Source organism: Lissotriton vulgaris, chromosome 8 (genome assembly GCF_964263255.1).
Source record: "Lissotriton vulgaris chromosome 8, aLisVul1.2, whole genome shotgun sequence".
In the NCBI taxonomy this organism is placed as follows: Eukaryota; Metazoa; Chordata; class Amphibia; order Caudata; family Salamandridae; genus Lissotriton; species Lissotriton vulgaris.
This window is the reverse complement of record NC_141696.1, coordinates 1353769387-1353788279: the sequence shown is the minus strand read 5'-3', so window position 1 is coordinate 1353788279 and position 18893 is coordinate 1353769387. Positions and strand designations below refer to the sequence as shown.

At 44.2% G+C, this 18893-nt stretch overlaps 1 protein-coding gene across 1 annotated transcript in view; it reads right to left on the bottom strand.

Moving 5' to 3' along the window:
* The window catches only part of SESN3 (sestrin 3), a 293232-nt gene that overhangs the window by 78094 nt on the left and 196245 nt on the right, over positions 1-18893 (bottom strand). The gene's annotated exons all lie outside the window — the stretch shown is intronic.

Below are 18893 nucleotides of genomic sequence, written 5' to 3'. Positions count from 1 at the left end.
TCTAGGGGTTACCGCCTTGCATGTTGCGGGCTCCTTGAATGCTTCTTGTCCCTGAGCCAAGACGCTCTCGAGCATTGGGAGGAACTGGCTCCTTGTCTGTGTTGGGAGCAAAGTCTCGAGCAGGAAGTCTGCTTTCTGCTTTTCCTCGTCGAGCTTTAGCTTAAATGCCGCTGCGGCAGACTGTATCGCCGAATTGTATGCCCCGATGTCGTCAGGCGGCGAGGGCCTCGAGGGGTATGTGTCGACCGCCTCCTCCGGGCTCTCGGTGTCGATATCCAGGTAATCCTGCTCGTTGGGGTCAGAGGTGGCCGACTCGGCGTCCAACCTACTGCCCTCCTCCTCGTCATAGCCGTAATCCTCGTAGGGATTCTCCTCATCTCCCTGGTCGTCGACCATCTCGGCGACCGGGCCATGTGCGTCGACGAGTTCTTCTTCCTCTTCTACCAGATCTAGCACAACGTGTTTGGTCTTGTGTGGAATTGTAAAGGCACTCATCTCGGCGTCGAAATCCTTTTTCCGCTGCAAGATGCTCGCCATCTCGGCCTCCAAACGCCGTCTTTTCTTTTCCCTTTCGGCCGCGTTCTCGGCCTCGGAACGCTCGGCCCCTCTCTTCGTCACCTGGCTCGGCGGCGAGACTCCCGGCGTCGAATGTTTGGACGTCGAACTTTGTTTCGGGTCCTTGGATGTCGTCAAAGTTTTCGGGTCTTTCTCCCTCGACGCCGATCGGTCCCTTTCGGAGACGATCTTCTGCGCCTTCTGCTGTTCAACAGCTCGGCCCCTTTCGGAGGCGATCTTCGGAGCCTTCTGCTGTTCAACAGCTCTCGGCGCCAGCGACTCCTTCTCCGAGGATCCGCTGGGCCTGTGTGTGGTCGCGGACTGCAGATGTCGCTGCGTCGGCGCCTTCGGGGTCTGGCCCTCGTTCTTTCGAGACTCAGGGTCTCTCGTGCTCTTGTGGGACGTCGAGTCTCCTACCTTATCAGGCGTCTTCTTGGAATCGGTCTCTACGACCGTGTAGCTGTCGTCTTCGGCGGCAGCGTTGTCCTCTTCCTCTGAGGACATCCCCAGGTCGTACAGCGAAGGCGTCGGGGCTTTTCCTCCGAGGGTGGCGTGTGCTACACTCTGACTCTTCCTCACACGAAGGGTCTTCGCGGCGAAGACGGAGCAGGCGTTGCAGTCTTCGGTTCTGTGGTCCACCGGTAGGCAAAGGTTGCACACCGGGTGCTGATCTTTCTGCGCGTACTTGTGTCTGCAATTCGGGCAGAACTTGAACGGCGTGTTGTCCATCCTCGAGCGTTTCAGGCCTCCCTGACCGCGTGGACGTCGATGATCGTCGAAGTTCTCGACGTTCTCTCCTTCTTCTCTCTTCGCCAATGGTCTGCGAAGTCTTCCTTGGTCTTCTTCCTTCAATTTCTTCTTGAACTTCTCTCTTTGCAGTACTTTCTCCAAAAATGTCTGGAGCCCAACGGGAACGATCCAGACCCGACCGCGGAAAAAAGAATCTGAAGATGGCGCCCAGGGATGGGAGCTTCCGCAGGAAGCATGCCGACGTCACCGGAAATACACCCAAGGAAGGGTGACGCCGACGCCCACCTGGGACACAAAAAAAAAAAAAAAAAAAAAGAGAGAAAAGACTACGAATCCGGACCCAACCACAAGACCGCGGAATATGCACAGCATAGTGAATCCAGAAAGATTCACGCTGCAAAATGTGAAGTAGGCGTCCTTGAGATCTAGTGTGGCAAGGAAGTCGCCTTGTTGTAACAGTGGGAGCACTTGTTGTAGAGTGATCATGTGAAAATGATCTGAGTGTATATATAGGTTAAGGGTCCTGAGATCGAGAATTGGTCTTAGTGTCCCGTCCTTTTTGGGTATTAGGAAGTACAGCGAGTAAACCCTTGTTCCTTGATGTTGTAAGGGAACAATCTCTATTGAATTCTTTTGAAGCAATGAGAGAACCTCTTGTTTCAGTAGCGTGAGATGTTCTGTGGACATGGGGCGCTGCCTGGGTGGTATGTGTGGAGGGGTGGCTGTAAGTTCTAGGCAGTAACCATACTGGATAATTTGTCTCACCCACTTGCCTGTTGTGATGGAATTCCAGACAGGTAGGAACTGTGCTAATCTCCCCTGACTGGAGTGGGATGTTGTGGGGGGAGTGGAATTAAGTCACTGTTATGTTGTGGGAGAGGTATGATTGATGTTGTTACCTCAACCTCTTCCTTTATTGCCATTTCCTCTGTATCCGCCTCTAAAATATCCTCTATTGGGGATGATTGTGTAGCGGCTTTAAAGGAAGATGAGTTGTCTGCTCCCATCTGTTTGGAGGCTCCTCTGTAGAAGGAGCGATGAAAGGAGCCTCGTGTTTGTGGGGACTGTAAAGCTCCCATGGGTTTGGCAGTCTCAGTGTTTTTTGTAATTTTTTCTAGTGCAGTGTCCACAGCCGGGCCAAAAACTTGTTGGTTAAATGGCTGATTAAGGATAGTAGTCTGGACCTCCTGCTTAAAACCGGAGATGCGTAGTCATGAGTGATGTCTAAGGAGGACGCTGGTATTTATTGCTCGAGAGGCAGTGTCTGCTGCATCAAGTGCACATTTTATTGATGCATTTGAAACTAGTTTACCCTCTTGGATTAGGTCATTTGCTTGCATTCTATATTGGTCAGGCAAATGTTGTAGTAGGGTTTCTAACTGGTCGTAATGGGCTCTGTAATATCTTGCGAGCAGTGCTTAGGTGTTAACTATGCGCCAGGTATTACTTGCTTGGTCAGCTAGTCTTTTACTAGAAGCGTCTAGCAGCTTGGACTCCATCAGGAGGTGGTGCTTCTCCTGAGGTTTGGGAGTTAGTGCGCTTTCTAGCATTGGAAATGACCAGAGAATCTAGGGGCAGCTGTCCCTTAATGTAGGCAGGATCTGCAGGGGCAGGCCTATAGTTCTTTTCTATTCTGGGGTTTAGAATCCTGGCACGTACGGGATCTTTAAACACTTCGGGGGCATGCTTAATGACTCCTTTAATCATGGGTAATATTTGTACAGACTTTAGGACTGTTCAAAAGTATCTAATAATAAAAAGTACTCTTCTGCCTCGTCTGAGTGCATTGTGACACCATGATAGATGGCAGCTCTATTAATTAAGTGTCCAAAACCAATATTGTCTTCCGGAGGAGATGGTTTTGAGGGGTATGTATGTGGACTTGGGATGTCCGGTATGTCTTATGGGACAGGGTACTCCCAATCCGGTGGGTCAGTTGGGTACGTGCAAGGGTCATCTGGGTCACCCCCTGCCCCTATGTCATCATCATCATCATCATCATCATCATCGTTATGTGGAGGTATATGAGGTGGAGAAGTTTGAGGTGTGATAGGTTTAGGTAGAGGAAGTCAGTTAGAAGGAAGTATAGGAGAAGAAGGGTGCATAGGCGATGTGGCAGAGTCCTTCACAGGCACTGGAGGAACAGGTGTTGTGTCTAACTTCCTCTTTCTATATAGTCCAGTGGTGACATGTCCTGTCTTTGGATCAATATAGATCTTTGTCTGCTTAGGATCAATAGGATCTGGATGAAAAAGCTCCTCTTCCTCAGGAACCGCTTTCGGTGCTGATTTTTTCAGTTCCGAGCAGGGTTGGTATTGTCTTTGTCCTTAGCCTTAGGAGGCATGATCGAGTCCTTCGGCGTAGCTTTTGGCTCCGAGGTTTATGGTTTTGGAGCCGAAGCTGAATATTTCGATATGGAAGCGTCCGAAGCCGGTTTGTGTACGGGCTTGGGAGTTTTCCGGCCCGGTTTGTCTTTCGAAGTCAACAGCGTCGAAACTGGACTTCTTTTGGTTTCAGTGCTGAAGGTGCTGGTGGGATTGGCAAATGCGGTTTGCTCGGTCCTGAGCTACCGGAAGGCCTTTCGATTTTCTTCGGAGCAGGGCTCAAAGGTGGGGCTCATGAAGTAGGTTTTCGGTCGCGACTGGACCCAGCAGGCAGACTGTTGACCATTGCCTTCGATTTTGGTGGGGGTGGGGTAGGGGCAGTAGTACTCACTCTCTGACCCGGTGTGATGGAGTCATCTGCCTTTGACACGATTTCGAGAGCTTTGGAATCTTCTTCTGAGACATCTGGGCCTTCATCGAAGATGTCCACCGGTTCCGGAGCTGATTTTTGCATGATGTGTCGACGAGCTCTTCGATCTCAAATGGTCTTCTTCGATCGGAAGGATGCGCAGGCTGGACAGCTGGACTCGTCGTGTTCCGGTGATAACCACAGGTTGCAGACCTTGTGATGGTCACTGTGAGGGAACTTTGCTCCACATGAGGGCATTTCTTGAATGGCGTCCTTTCCATGAGCTGCAGGCCTCACGGCGTGGATAGGCCCAACTGCCCGCGTCGACGACCAGAATCGAATTGATGAAGTCGAGTCAAAGGTTGAGATGTTTAGAAGATAATTTGAAGAGTTTAAGGAAGTTTTTTCACGTCGAACTACTTAGGAAAGTCTATTTTGAAACGGAGCGGAAAAGTTACATCCGAACCCAATGGCGGAAAAAAACAATCCGAGGATGGAGTCGATGCCCATGCGCACTATCGTCCAAGGGAGGAGTCACCTATCTCGTGACTAGAAAGACTTGAAATGTGAGATCTGCAGCTCATATGCCTCGAACACTCACATTACACATATGCTAAAGAATTAGACAACTGCGCAGTTAACAAGACTTAAAAAGATGCTTAACCTAATACCAAACCGGCAGTATTGCTAATGCACTATATGAAATATATGGAATATGAAACTTGCGTATTGAAGTTCAGCAGAGGTTAGTGGATCATCCTGATGCAAGTCTTCAAAATCTAACTCATAGTCACCATGCTAAAAACATTAACAGGAGAAACCAGTTCACATTAGGCAGGTCTAGGACAGACCTGATGACCTTGTTTTTTGTCAAGAAGTACTTGTAGTAAAAGATTAGGCCCTTCTCCTGCTCCACAACCAGCTCAATACTCCCAGAAGCAGAAGCTTCTGAATCTCCAAAAGTTACTCTGAGGTTATTTCTGAAGTGTTATCTGATAGACATTGGTACTAGAGGGAATATTTTACTTTGGGACATCGCTATTGGATTTGAAAGAACAAATGTTGCTGTCTCACTGGACCAAAATGCTTGTTGTTCTCACAGGATAAGAGCTAACTTCCCTAAGGAAGTCATGCAGATTATTTGACTAGGTCTGCAGGGCTGGTAAACTGGGCAGCATACTTTTGTTTGTTGCAAAAATGAATTTTATAGTAGATGCCCAACAGGAAAAAAACTGCTTCGCTTTAAAAGCTTCTCTGGTTTAGAGGCTTGGATGCTTGGTAAAGCTGATAAACTGCCTTTTTGGTTCAAAGTCATGGAGCTTAGGAGTTTTTCCTTCGCTACCCTCGTCTTGCAGTGCAAAAATGACTACCATGTTGGTAGGAAAAGAAGAGTTATGACATCAAAGTGTACATCTATGACCGTGGCCAAGTATCAGAAACTTCAAATAGGGGAGAGAGGAATTAACTAGTAATCCCAGCAATAACACTCAATTAATGTGTACACACAAATAAAGGACTTTGAGGGGGAAATTATTCCAGCTCAATCTTGTAATTTCCTATTGAATTTTTTCCACCTTTGCTGGATTATTCCTAAAAATGTGAAGGTAGCCCGCGCTCACACTTGATAAACATGCATCATCATAGGGGCCACCTTCACCGACTCCTCTATGATGCATGGTGGGATCATACGGAGCTGTTGCAGTTTGTAAAACAAGTGTCTTTGAAAGGTTAAACGTGTATTTGGGCAGAGATGTTTATATTAACTTTATTCAGTATTAGCTTGTCCTATACAAAATTAAAAGCAACATAAACAGTAGGTCCGTTTATAACCAACATGTTTCAGCCCTTTTACTGAACATCCTCACTCTATAAACAAGAGGACTAAAATAAAAAACACTTAGAAACCCTTAGTAAAAGCATGACCAGTAGTCAAACAACTTGCTGTGATGCCAGGACAGATACAAAAGTGCAAACCCGCAACATGGTTTGCACAGGATGGTGGGAGTGGGAATGTGCCCTAGAGTGGAAGCCATTCTTTCACTCAATCTTGATTGCTTTGCCATTTTACAGAACAGTATAATCCATTTTTAGGTATCGCATAAGCGATGCTATGCAAGATATCAAGTAAGGAGCTTTTAAAAGTGCTTCCACAGGCTGCAGGCGGATCGGGTACAGTGCATGTGTGCCGGGCTCGCGCACCATTTGTCAGCCTGCATGATCACTTTCGCTGCCGCTTTGATGTTCTCAGTGAGCCGCGCGGCCACTGAACATCAAAGCGGCCGCGAAAGTGATCACCATTTCGCGCGCACCACTCGTGTACTTCCCTCCCACCCCCAACACTTTCCCTGCTGGCATTCTCCCCTCCCTTCTCGCCCAGTCCATTTTTTCCCTTGTGTGCTTCTCCTCTGCGCTCCCTTGTGTGCTGCAATATCTCTCCCCCCACTCACTCCTTAGTTGCCTCCTACCTCTTCATTCTTTTCTAAAAAGATTTTTTTGGGTGGGTCTGAGGAACAGGCAGCAAGTTGCTGCAGGCCCCTCTGCCTTATTACAAACAAACATGCTTTCATGGTACTTCTGTTTCTATTTTTTTTCTTATCTCGTGACAAATTAAAAAAAAGATGACATCAGTTGCATCATCGCTCCTCATTTATTTATTTTTTTAGCATGTTGAACAGCAGCTAGCTCCAGTATGACGTGGTACATGTAACATGGCCTCCTGGCAATTGTGGCAGTGTTCCTTATTTATTTAGCCTGTCACTTTGCCGTCCCACTCAAACACATACACAGCCTTTCCTGGTTTGCTTCCTGGCATCCCTGCTTCCGCCTGCCACTGAAAAAAAAAAAAGCGTCTGTCTCTCGCCCCTAAGTCTTCGCTGCACTTATTCACAACTGGCAGAGGAACTAGCCTTCCATCACAGATTCAGCTTTGCTCAGATACACTTTTTTCATCTCTTCCCTTTGATCATCCACTTTACTAAACGTTTAATACTCGAGGTGTCTGCATTTCATTTCCGTGCTCCAAATGCATCAGCGCACATTTACTTACAAAAACATACAGCCCTTCGCATCCAGAGTCTCTCTTCTGGGACCCCTTCCTTCCAGCCCTCACAACATCCCCACACCATGCATACCTTATCTCCTTCATCGGGCCATAAATCTTCACAGGCTGCCCATTTGCTTTGCTCTCACGTCCTCTCTCCCTCTGTCCGTGTGTTACAAATGCATGTTATTTAAAATGCAGAGTAAGTTTTCATTTTTAATTTACCCGAGAGGATTCCTACAGCTCTTTTTATTTTTATTTAAACCGACCCTCTCCATTTACCTTTTAAACTTTTTTGCAAAACTTTTTCCCTCATTCTAGAGTCCCCTCCTCCTAATACTAAAGATAACCCTTGGACATTTTAAAACAACTGGTGAGCGCACTTTATTTTCATTTTTTTCTCGGTGTAATCTCTATTTTCATCCATGCTTAAGGGTCTTGTTCGTTCTTTTGCTGTGGTTTGGAGTAATAAACATTCAGAAAATATGTATAGCTCACTCTTGTCTCGTTTAAAATATTTATGATGCTGTGAAAACATCAGGTCATACTTTTAAACCACACACACGAGGTTGGCTAGGATGAGGCTGTGCAATGACCCCTTGCTTTTTCTTCGTATGCGAGTTAATTTCATATTTCTTGGCAATAAATGCTCCTTATAAAGCCAATCTTGCGGGTTGAGGCCACCTGTATTTGAACAGAAGTTTTTTGTGTGTTTTTTTCTTTCTAGCAGGAGGACTGCATTACATGTGACAGCGGGCTGGGGAACAAAAATGAGACTTTAAAAAGAGAAGTACACTTTATATAATAAAAGCTCACAAATGTGAACTTCCCCACTTTATAGCAGGAAGTTTTGAGCAGCTAGTTAGCTGTATGGTACTTTATGCCACCTTAATAGCGCCTTGGATCTCTGCAAAACAGGTTGCTGTTGTGCCATTCTCACACATTTTTTTTTGTTTCAAAACACGTGATGCTGCTTTCTTAATAGTTAATAATTACATTTGTTGCTTATTTTCCCATTCTTAAATATATAACTTCGATATTATCATATGTGCATGGAAAACACGTACCAAACTATACTATATGACGCAAACCCAAAAATGGCATTCTCATTCTTATGTTCACTGTTAAACTAAGAATTCTGGAAATAGAGTTGTTTACACACATCCTGAATTAAAATGAGCTTATGCCAATGCGTGGCTGGGGAGAGGTTGTTTCTCATTTTAAGTACTCTAGGTAGTGCTGCAGCTGTGTCCCTCTTCCTAGTTTTATTTTGAGAGGGAGAGTACCGGCATTTCTCAAGACAGACATAATACTTTTAATTAGAGAGTACCGGCACTTCTCAGGAGCAAGCAGTACCTGCACTTCTATTTTTCCATTTCAAGCACCAGGAGTACTGGCACTTCGAACCATCCGAAATTCTATCCACACCAGGCATCGTATGCCACTGTTGATGTCATTGTGCAAACTGTTGAAAGTGCAAGTGTCCAGTTTCGCCTCTCCATTGTATGAGACTTCTAGATGAAATGTGTGCCTTTTGCTCAAAAATTGACTACTACAGAGTAGCCTCCACCTTTATTTTGCATAATACACCTACAAGTGCAGATGTCACAGTGCATGTCCTCCACTCGCTTTTTCAGGATCTATGATACCCCCACCACCCTCTACCCATTCATGCGTTTTGATTTACGGCTTGTGGTGCACTGGTACATTAGGCCAGGGTCTTAATGGGTGGATGAAAGGCGTGTACAACCTGGGTATCGCGAGTTTAAGCGCTTGTGGACTGGCTCCACTTTTCATCCTAAGGAGACAGACATGAACCTTTTCATTCAATAGATTCTGATGACAAGCCATTGACATTGTAGCCCAGGTTCACTGTGCGAGCAGGGCGCTGAGAAGTCCCACTGATCCCTGCTAGAGTGATGTGAGTGAGGTCTGAGTGTGTGTGGTGCACATGGCATATTGTGAAAAAATTGCTCAGCGAGTGAATGTGCCTGCGGATGAGAGCTGTGTACAACCTGTGAGCCATAGCGATTATAAAGAGACTAAACTCGATTTATTTCTTCAGATGTTGATAAAATAAGTATCTCTGGGGAAGAATACACACATTTTTGCCTAGAACGCTACAAAACATAGAATTGCTGTTGCTGGTGAATGTTTAATTCCACTGTTGAAGGCTCTGAACTTCTCTCAAGTTCGACCTGCTCTTCTGTTTTTTTACAGCTTTTATCTGATGAACATAGGATTTGTTAAGTTGTATATATTTATTAAAAGCTGCTATGAGCTTGAAATATACTTGGATACATTCCTTTTGTTATATATGATTTTAGACTATTCTCACAAGTGTGACGCGCTTTTCTGTCTTCACACTTTTATCTGATGAGCGTGTTATTTTAATGTAGTGTGTTTTTAGGTCTCGTGCCTAGCGCGATACACTGCGCAGCAGTTTTCGCGCAGCGAGAGTCAACCACACACACATAAATGCACACAACCACACCTAACCACACACACAACCACCACACACACAACCACCACACACACAACCACCACACAGCATCAGTGCAAAATTTCTACAGGCACACACACCACCAGCCTTCAGTGCACACATCAATTGTTAATGCATCCACAATTAACTATTGTAGCAATCGCAGTAAGGCGCACTTTACTTTTAAACATATTCATTTAAAGCGCAGCATGCCACCATTGCTACAAAAATCAATAACCATTTTTTGGTCTACAATTTATAGACTTTTGTTGCAATTGGTGTTGCAATATTTAGCAATGCCAATAGCTCAAACGTAATTAATGCGAGACCTATTGCATTGTAAATGCTTGTTAAAATGGCTGCTTTGCTAACCAACAATTGCCAGGTCAACTCAATGAAAAATGTGGAATTCTTTGGACACACCGATCCACATATATCAGTCAAAGATCTTTCACGGGATCAAACTCATTTTATTTTCACATTAACCAACAAAATCTTTATGTAACTAGACACTTAACAAGTCTCTACAAACTACCCAAAAAAGGATGGAAATCTGAAACCCTTACGAAAAGGATGACCAGTAAGTGCAAACAGCACCAGGTTAATGGGTGACAGCACTATACAAATGCTGATAACACAATAATATAACATCTTACGCTGCAAAGGAAGCCTGCACAAGATACGTTACAAAAAATCCAGTTGTCTGCATCAAACCTACATAAATCTTACAAACAGCTGACTTAGCAGACACAACCGTTTGCTTTTCAATTCTGCTCTACTTATATCGATGCCCCACTTCCTTTTAGCTATTTTTAAGCCTACTGCTTCTTCTGTATGGTGTTTATCTTGCTTTTATGCCAGATACCTAAATATACGAAGAGGGAGCTAAGCCCCCCTCATCAACAGATTTTACTTTAACAACTGTTACAAATGCTTAAAATGAGTGAGCAGCTCATATCATTAAGAGGACCATTTTTGGAAATCAGTAGTTATCATAAGCCACTGGAAGAGACAGTTAACATGCTTTTTTTTATGGGCAAGATAACACAAACCAGCCCTTTCTTCCAGTTTAGTATAAATCAGTCATATTTGTACAGTGTTACTTCTGGGTCAGCAGTGAGTAGGTGTGACCCAGCGCCCTATAGGAGGTGGTGTGGCCCACTGTTTTGACAGCAGCTGTGGATACAGAAGAAACATGCGAGAACATACTAAAGTTATATCACCTTTAGGCTCAGTACTTGGGACAATGTAATGTATTTCTTTTAAAACGTTGTCAAGAGAAAGAAACGTTAGTGCTGGGAATGTAGGACTGAAAGGGGGCAAGGTGTGAAGAAGGAGAGTTGTGGGAAAGGTATTTTTCCTGTTCCTATAAAGAAAATAAGCCAAAGCCCTAACAAATAAACTCAGAAAAAAGACATGTCTGTTGTGATCACAGCTTCTTCTCCCATTTCAAAAATACTGCACTCTACTACCCCCACCTCGTCTCCCCCGTTAATTCCTCCTTTCTCACCAGACTTTTCGGCTGGTTTCAGCAGCTGGAAAACTCCTGAATGGATCTCTTAACTCCAGTTACTGGCCCCATCTGAATTAACGGGGCTTCCAGATTGAGAAGCTTAAAGACATGCTTAAATGACGCTCAAAGGAGGGGATCTCATGTTAGATTTCTTGTATTTTATAGGTATGCTGTCCAACACGTGATAGTCCAAAATACCTTGTGTTTGATATCTCTGTGTAACATTGTTCAATTGTCCTACTAATGTCTTACCAGGCAGAGCTTTGTCTCAAAGTACCATCTAAGTCAGGGACACTCTAAATACGGCCCGGGGAGCGCATGTGGCCCTCCTGACTACTACATGTGGCCCCCTCACCAACAGCAGCAATGGCTGCTTTTTACTCGACTCAGCACTAACATTAAAAAATGTTAAATAAACACATACATGAATTTAAAGGTTAATTTAAGTTAAAGAAAGGTAGTACCCATTAACTTCAGAAATGCCTTCATTTTTAAAGACATCTTGCAGTAAAAGTATGATAATCTGTTCAAAATTCAAAAAGTGTTTTTCATTCACATGCAGAACCTTTTCACCTTAGTACATCAGATTATATCAGTACATTCAGGAGAATTTGTTTTAAGATGATAACCAAATGTAGAAACATTCATTCTTCACCCCACCTTGACAAGAATGTCAATAGTGAACTGAGCAGAAATCCGATGCTCTCTTTGTGTGCCTTGGTGTTCTATTACACGCGAACAGACATTAAAATTTGTTAAATAAAACACAGGATGAAGGTTTTGTACAGCATACATTCTCTAGTCATATTTCGAGGTCCTCTTAATGTGATAATGAAGAAAAAAGAGGGAAAGTGAAATAAAACAATTGGCTAGGATCACACAATTTGGTTAAGCAGAGAAAGCTGCTGGCATCATGCAGTCCTATGTCACATCAGAGACTAAACTTAGTGACCCCTTAGAAAATGTTTGTGAGTGCCCATGATGTAAGTAAAGTGATGTTTCGTCTCCTGCAGCAGGATCCGAGAGGCGTCCTGAAAGAGGTGTGGGCAGAGCCGATGCCAGCAGCCACCGTTACTAAGCACTTCTCTAGCACTCCTGCGCCGGGTTACTAGGCACAGGCTTTTATCTTGAACCCAGCCTTCATCTCTGCACAGCCAGGTGGCTCCATTGCGTAACCACATTCGCCCTGGAGGTAATTACCGCTCAGCTGACTGTGTTTGATCTTTATGTTAATTGTTGGCTCGCTCCCAACATGCCTTGCAAACAAAAGCCCCACGGCCATTTGACAGAACCTTAACCATCAGTGGTTAATCTGAGATTCACAGGGCCCACTTTATCCACTCTCTGGTTCATTAAGCAGTCAAAACATAATTAAATGTGGGAAGAAACCTGCCTGACATCTGCCCACAGCTAGCACTCCTTCTGCTTTTTGGCACAGAAATCCATGGTTATAAGAGTAAAAATTAGAAAACGGTGGTTTCCTCTTGTGCACAATTTATGCCACCAGTTTCTCAGCTATTTTAAAAGCAGACTACTCAGTGCCCATGAAGAACAGCACATGCAAAAAAAATAAATTAAAAAAAAGCATTGGCATAGCCAATAGGTTTTGCCTTTGGGACCTTATAAGTATTTAGTTATGCAGCAGGTCCCAAAGGAGAGGCGAGACCTATTGGCTATGCCAATGCTTGTTATTCTGTTGTGCTGGCCACATAGTGCTCTGAAGTATGCAGTGGAGCATTTTGCATCTCTGAGTCTTAGTGCCGGGGTTGTGAATTAAGTGTTCAGTGCTGCTGAAGAGTAATGCTGAATCCTCCTAAGAAAGACTACTTACAAGCCACTTCCGGTGGATGCTTGTTTGCCTATTCGTTTTTTTTAATCTTATTCCCTACCCCTTCATTGCCCTCTCCCATTTTATATGATTTGAAACATTAGCAAGGAGGTCTAAGCGCTATTAAAACATAAATAAAAGAATAAATATAAGTTTTACAATGTAACACACTCAGACATGGGTTTAATGAGGGCCCTTCAGACTTTGTACCTGTTCCGGACGGGGCATTCCTGTTCCACCCAGGGTCTTTGCATATATCTTATTTGCATTTTTTTTTAAAGGGTTTACTATAGTCCAGGCCAAACTCAAAGGGGCAACAATAATACTACAGTGGAAGCATCTCCTACAAGATATGCTGCACTCAGAACATTAATGGTGGAAGAGCCCTTTGGAGAGAAGACCATGGATTACATGACGTATCGAGAGCGTCGGTGTCATGTATCTGGGACAGAAGACCAAAGGATTTAAACACTGTTATACAACTGCAAATATTGTAATAAGCGTACATATACGTAATTACACCTGACCCTGAAAAAATTCTTTTGATTCTGCTTGATGTCCTGTTTGTTGACGGATGCACATGTAACACACTACATACGCTACACAACATACAACCAGTAGTGGACTAGCCTGCAGGGAAAGCATATTTCTACACAGTCTCGTCCCTCTGAAAGAACAGGAGGGCTAGGGAAGTAGCAGTCGCATATCGTGCCCAGATTGTCTTGAGTTCATCTGATTTTTCGTCCAACTCGTCTCTTGAAAGAAGCCAGCACTAGAAAACTATTGCTGATCAGTGATGTGTACTCCTTAAGGTGCACTTCCAGACTTTAAGCGTAAATGACAAGTTAAAAAAGAAAACAGTTCTATCTTCAAGTTAACGCTGGCTGGCCAGTAATCACCCACCTGGAGTGCATACTTCACCTCACAGGCACTGCCTTATAATAATGTGGAGGAGAGTGCATATTTCAAGAACTACAAGAAGACAACACTGTGCGTACATTGTACACTGTATAGCACATACCGAAAATAAAACGTCTTCTTTAAAAACACATTGAGCAGGAAAAAGTAAGTGCCAGGCATCGTTCGATCCATTTATCCGCAAAGGGAAAATCAAATGCCTGCATACTGGTAGTCTGCAGGGTGTCACATACGTTGCTTTGAATCTCTCCCTGGCAGTGTTGGCATTTCAGGCGAGGGCGCTGTCAGTGCCCTGGTTTCCCAGTACCACTTGGCAGCCAGGACTAGCGACACTTTCGAACTGCTTTGAACTGTAGCCTGGGAGGGCCTCGGAAGGTCGTAGTTTCAAGTGACATTTATAAGAGTGGACGTTAAACTGCAACGGGCAACTGCCTTTCACAACCTCAAACCGACTGCAGTAGGTATTATGCAAATGAAGACATCCCTGTCAATCAGGCTTTCACGGAACCTTTCTGGGTTATCTGCAATAAACATCTTGTGCTGTCATGCACAAGCAGCTGCAACCCAAATTGCACAGCACCGCATGGCATAGCATAGCAAAACAGCGTAGCAAACAGCATGAACTGCAATGGCACTTTATATATGCTTTGCAGGGCCCACATGCACAAGCCACTGAGCACTGGCAAGGGAGTCTTTAAACAGTAACCCTCCTTGCAGGACTCACTTGCTGGAGAGGACGAGCCTGAGCGTTAGAAACATCCAATCTGAGAGGTAACAGGAGCCATCTATTTGCAAGACACATCCAAGGCTGGGGAGTTGTAGCCGGAGCGGCTGCACCAGCTACTGCCTCACACTGCGCGAGCTGTGAGCTCTCTGCTCTCACGGAGTTTCTCACTCTGTGCCTCGCGCTGGAGGCCGCTTCTCTTAAAGAGACAGTAGCTGTACACGCAAGCTCACGGCAGGGTACGGGGCCATGGAAATGGAGCGTGATCAGACGAGGCAGCATAAAAAAATAAAGACAAGCGCAACCCCGCGGCCGCGAAAGTTAACAAGTACTCCTGCATGCAGAGCGTTTGCTTTGCAGGAGCAAGCAGCAAGGCCCGATAATTGCAAACAGATGACGCCGCTGCTCGCTCCCGCAAGGCAAACACTCTGCATGCACGAGTACTCATTGGAAACAGTGCAAAACATGCACGAGTTTCCAAGAAAGTGCAGTGCGATTCCAAGAGGTAGCACTTGCGCGCTGCATAGGCGAGACCTAAAAAAAAAGTTACCAACTTCAGGGCAGGTTAGGCATATGCTTTGGAGGTGGTGGAATGAATAGTATCAGACTATCTCAGTGCCCGATGCGTCGCTGTTGCCACCCTCTCCCTCCCCCCAAACTGATCAAGTTAACTTGTGCCTCAGACTCATTCAGACATTGTGTGAAAGAAGGGAGGTGACAATCAGGTGTATAATGAGAGGGACAAAATGGAGCAAGGAAATCCACTGCCGAACCAGGAAGGAGGTGGTAGTTAAGGAACACACTTGTGCTCCTTGAGTGTGACTTCACAGATGTGGGTGATCCAGTGAAGGTAGCGAAGCTGAGATGGGCATCTGTGTAATCCACCAGTCACCTGGCACAGAGCAGTGCACAGCTCACCGTGCAGGCCAAGACAAGGCCGCTACACACGAAAGGGGAGGAGGGGTGCAGGTGGACAGGCTGGGCAGTGGCAGCAGGCCATGTGCGGTTCAGCAGAGTAGAACCAGCAGCCTCAGAAACAACCCAACAGTGTCACATGGCAGGTCAATGAGAAACTACAGGGGGGGGGGGGTCTAGGATCAACCAGTGACCACCCACGCAGGCCTCACAGAGGTAGAACACCCAGTAATGTGGCAGTCAAGGACAGGCTGCAACTGAGGCCCGTGACGTCTACTGCAAGTACTGCCACTAGATGTCTGTCTGACTAGAAAGTCAGATCATGTGAAGTATTGAAGGGAGCCAGTGGAAAGGAGCAACTTTGTGAACCTATGCTAAAGGGCATGGAAGAGTAAACTTAGCTCTGGAGAAGTGTTAGTTGTTTGGTTGAATTATCCTTGTACAGGTCTGAGATAGCTTCCACTTGCATGCAACGTGGCACATTAACATTCAAATAAGTGAATGTGTTTCAGGGAGGTCCAAAGAAGACCGCTTGATAGTGAAAAGCGTAAAGTAGCCACTCCCGGTCATTAGCATTTAAGTTTCAACTGTTCCGGAGCACATCACGGTGGCAGTGAATATAAGTGCCTCCTGAACCCAGCAAGAAATCCTTTAAGTGAAACAATGATGGTAGCATGTCAGTAAGAAAAAGTTACTGGCGACTCCATCGTGGGAATCTTCAGTGAAATCACACACTGAGACCACCCCCAAGTCCTAGTTGTGGGGTCCACACAACGTTTTTTTTTCTTCAAATTTATATTTGTAGAATTTGTTTTGCACAATAATAAAGCACAAGCAAGATAATATACTTTCCAGCAGTCATCGGATATGGTTTACTTGTGCTAATTGGTAGTTACAGAAACGTTCAAGAGATCTATCCGTAATGAGATGAGAAGTAGCTTTCTTGTATTTTTTGCAAAGCTGAACTCGTTCTATATCAGGCTCAGAAGCGTGAATCGACAGAATAAGTTCTTGAGTATAACAACAAAACTTTATCGATCATCTTGATAACTGAATATACATCCTGCACAAATCGGAGGAGATGACTGTATCTCATGGTAAAATCGTTGCGATGATTACAGCGTCGAGAAATTTACGAACGCTTTTCAAGAAACGGAATCAAGAACCCTTTTTCTATCAGTGGAACACGACTGACAAAAAAGCCCTCAGAGTGCCCAATAAGTCCAGGCACCCTTTAGAAGATAAACAAAGACGACCTGTCCCCAGACCTCCAAATTATATGGGTAGAAGATCTACAGTAATTGCATTCTGCAACTGAAGCCGATTCAAAGATGTCCTACCCCAAATTTATCCAGCCCTGGCGAAGACCTTTGTACAAATAAAGTGATGGTCCCACATTTATAAGTTCGAAGCGCTTCGGCATCTCCTAGCGTCTCCGATCTAATGAAGACATCAAGGGATGCAGTCTTATTCAGCCAGTAGTCTCGGATTGTTTGGACCTACACAGAAAAGTTGTAAACTAGTCTCTGACCCCTATTAGGACCTTAAACAATAGAGAGTGCTGAGAACAAAGTGGGACTTAGTTCCGGTGCGAAAAAAAGTAGGACACTATGTGACCTGGGGAAGACCTACAATATTGGAATTTCCTATGACATGAGTGTAGCAATGCACAGTAATGTCTGAAGTTAATTGAATACCATATGACGTATGGGAAAAATCAAATTCAAAATAGTTTTTTGTTTATTAATGTCTAAATAAGGATATTTGTTGTCCAGTAGTATATATATACACACGTGTGTGTGTGTGTGTGTGTGTGTGTGTGTTTTTGTATAAATGTGATGTCCATTTTGAAATATTGAAGAGGTTTTTGATTTTTATGTACTACATTTCCTCTTATTTGCCATGCGGAATGGGTGCACGATTTGGGCCCTTGCTTGGTTGTCACCCTTACTATACCCAGAAACCCAGAAATTTCTGGAAACTAGAAACCCGGGTAATCCAGGTTAGTGCGTGGATTGTAAGAATACCAGAATGTTTTCTTACCTAAAAGGCCCAGAAAATCAAAACATCAGTATTTTCCTTGCAATTCTGTGACGGAAATTTCAGGAATCTGGAGGAATCCACTAAATTTCTAAAACCCATTGTTCTCACACTTGTCCTGATAAAAACGCTACTCCACTTATGTGGCTGGGTCTAGTGTACGTGACAGGAATGCATCAAACCAGGGTCAATGCGAGTTCTTGCAAAGGACTCCCATTGTTCCTGGTTTGATCTGTTCCGGTCGCATTTTGTGGTGTTTCGTGTTGCGGATGCAAAGTCCAGCCACACAAGTGCAGTACTTTATTTATCAGAAGACGTATGGGAACACAGACTAGTAGATAATTTTGTTATTACTAACTAGATTTCTCAGCATTTTTGGCATCCAAATGTAAGCCATTTCGCAAGAAGGAACACGTTTTGCAAAACACCCTTTGAATTACAGGGTAGTATGAGTAACTCCAAATTCTGAAAAGTTCTCTAAACTCCACATCTTGTGCCCATTTCAGAAATGCATAGGTTTCCTTCATAGCCATTTTTCAGACAATAGATTTTAACATATGAACTGCTGCATGGTTGGTACACATTGTTGGCACTGGATACTGCAAGTTTTTGTATAACCTAAAAAAATCCTTATATACTTGCAACCAGTAGGATATGACAAATGCAATTTTATATTGCTTTTGTAAATCCGCCATCACAACAGAAAATTAGAGCTGAAAATGTTGCCACAAATTGCTATTTTTCGACTTATTTTTGTTACTATTTTGCTTCAACAATTAATTTCTTTGAGGAACAGGTTACAGGATCTACAACAAATGATGCCTTGCTAAACTAATAATTTAGTCTGCTTTACAGAAATGCACAGCTTTCTTTTATCACCTATGGGATTCACACCTGTCTCCACCACTAACTGGAAGTGGGTGGAAAGCACAACATTAGGAAAAATGAGCTACCTCTTAAAACATTCCAAAACTATTGTAAAAAAAAATTGATACAGCTCTGCCTGTTCCCCAACGCTGTGAAGATGATTTTAGCACAGCAAAATGTTTGTTTATGTCATTGTTAGGGGAAAGAAAAAAAAGACACTTTTTCCCATTTTACCCCACAAAAACACCAAATGTACCTGTGTGTAGCCTATTTTCTTGGTCCCCTCCAGTGGAATGCACGAACCCTGTGTATCATTACAATCCCAATGATGTTGGGAAAAAAGGACGCATATTTTGTGTGGAAACCTTATGTTAAAAAAGTTATGTAGGCTTGAGGTTGAAGTACTACTGTGTTGAAAAAGTCTCAGCAGTTAAGGAATTAAAAGAAGAGGTGCACTCTGGAAATACATTTAGCTTTCCTGGTGCTGCTTTGTCACAACAAAGGGCAGGGGTTGCAAGGACTATGCAA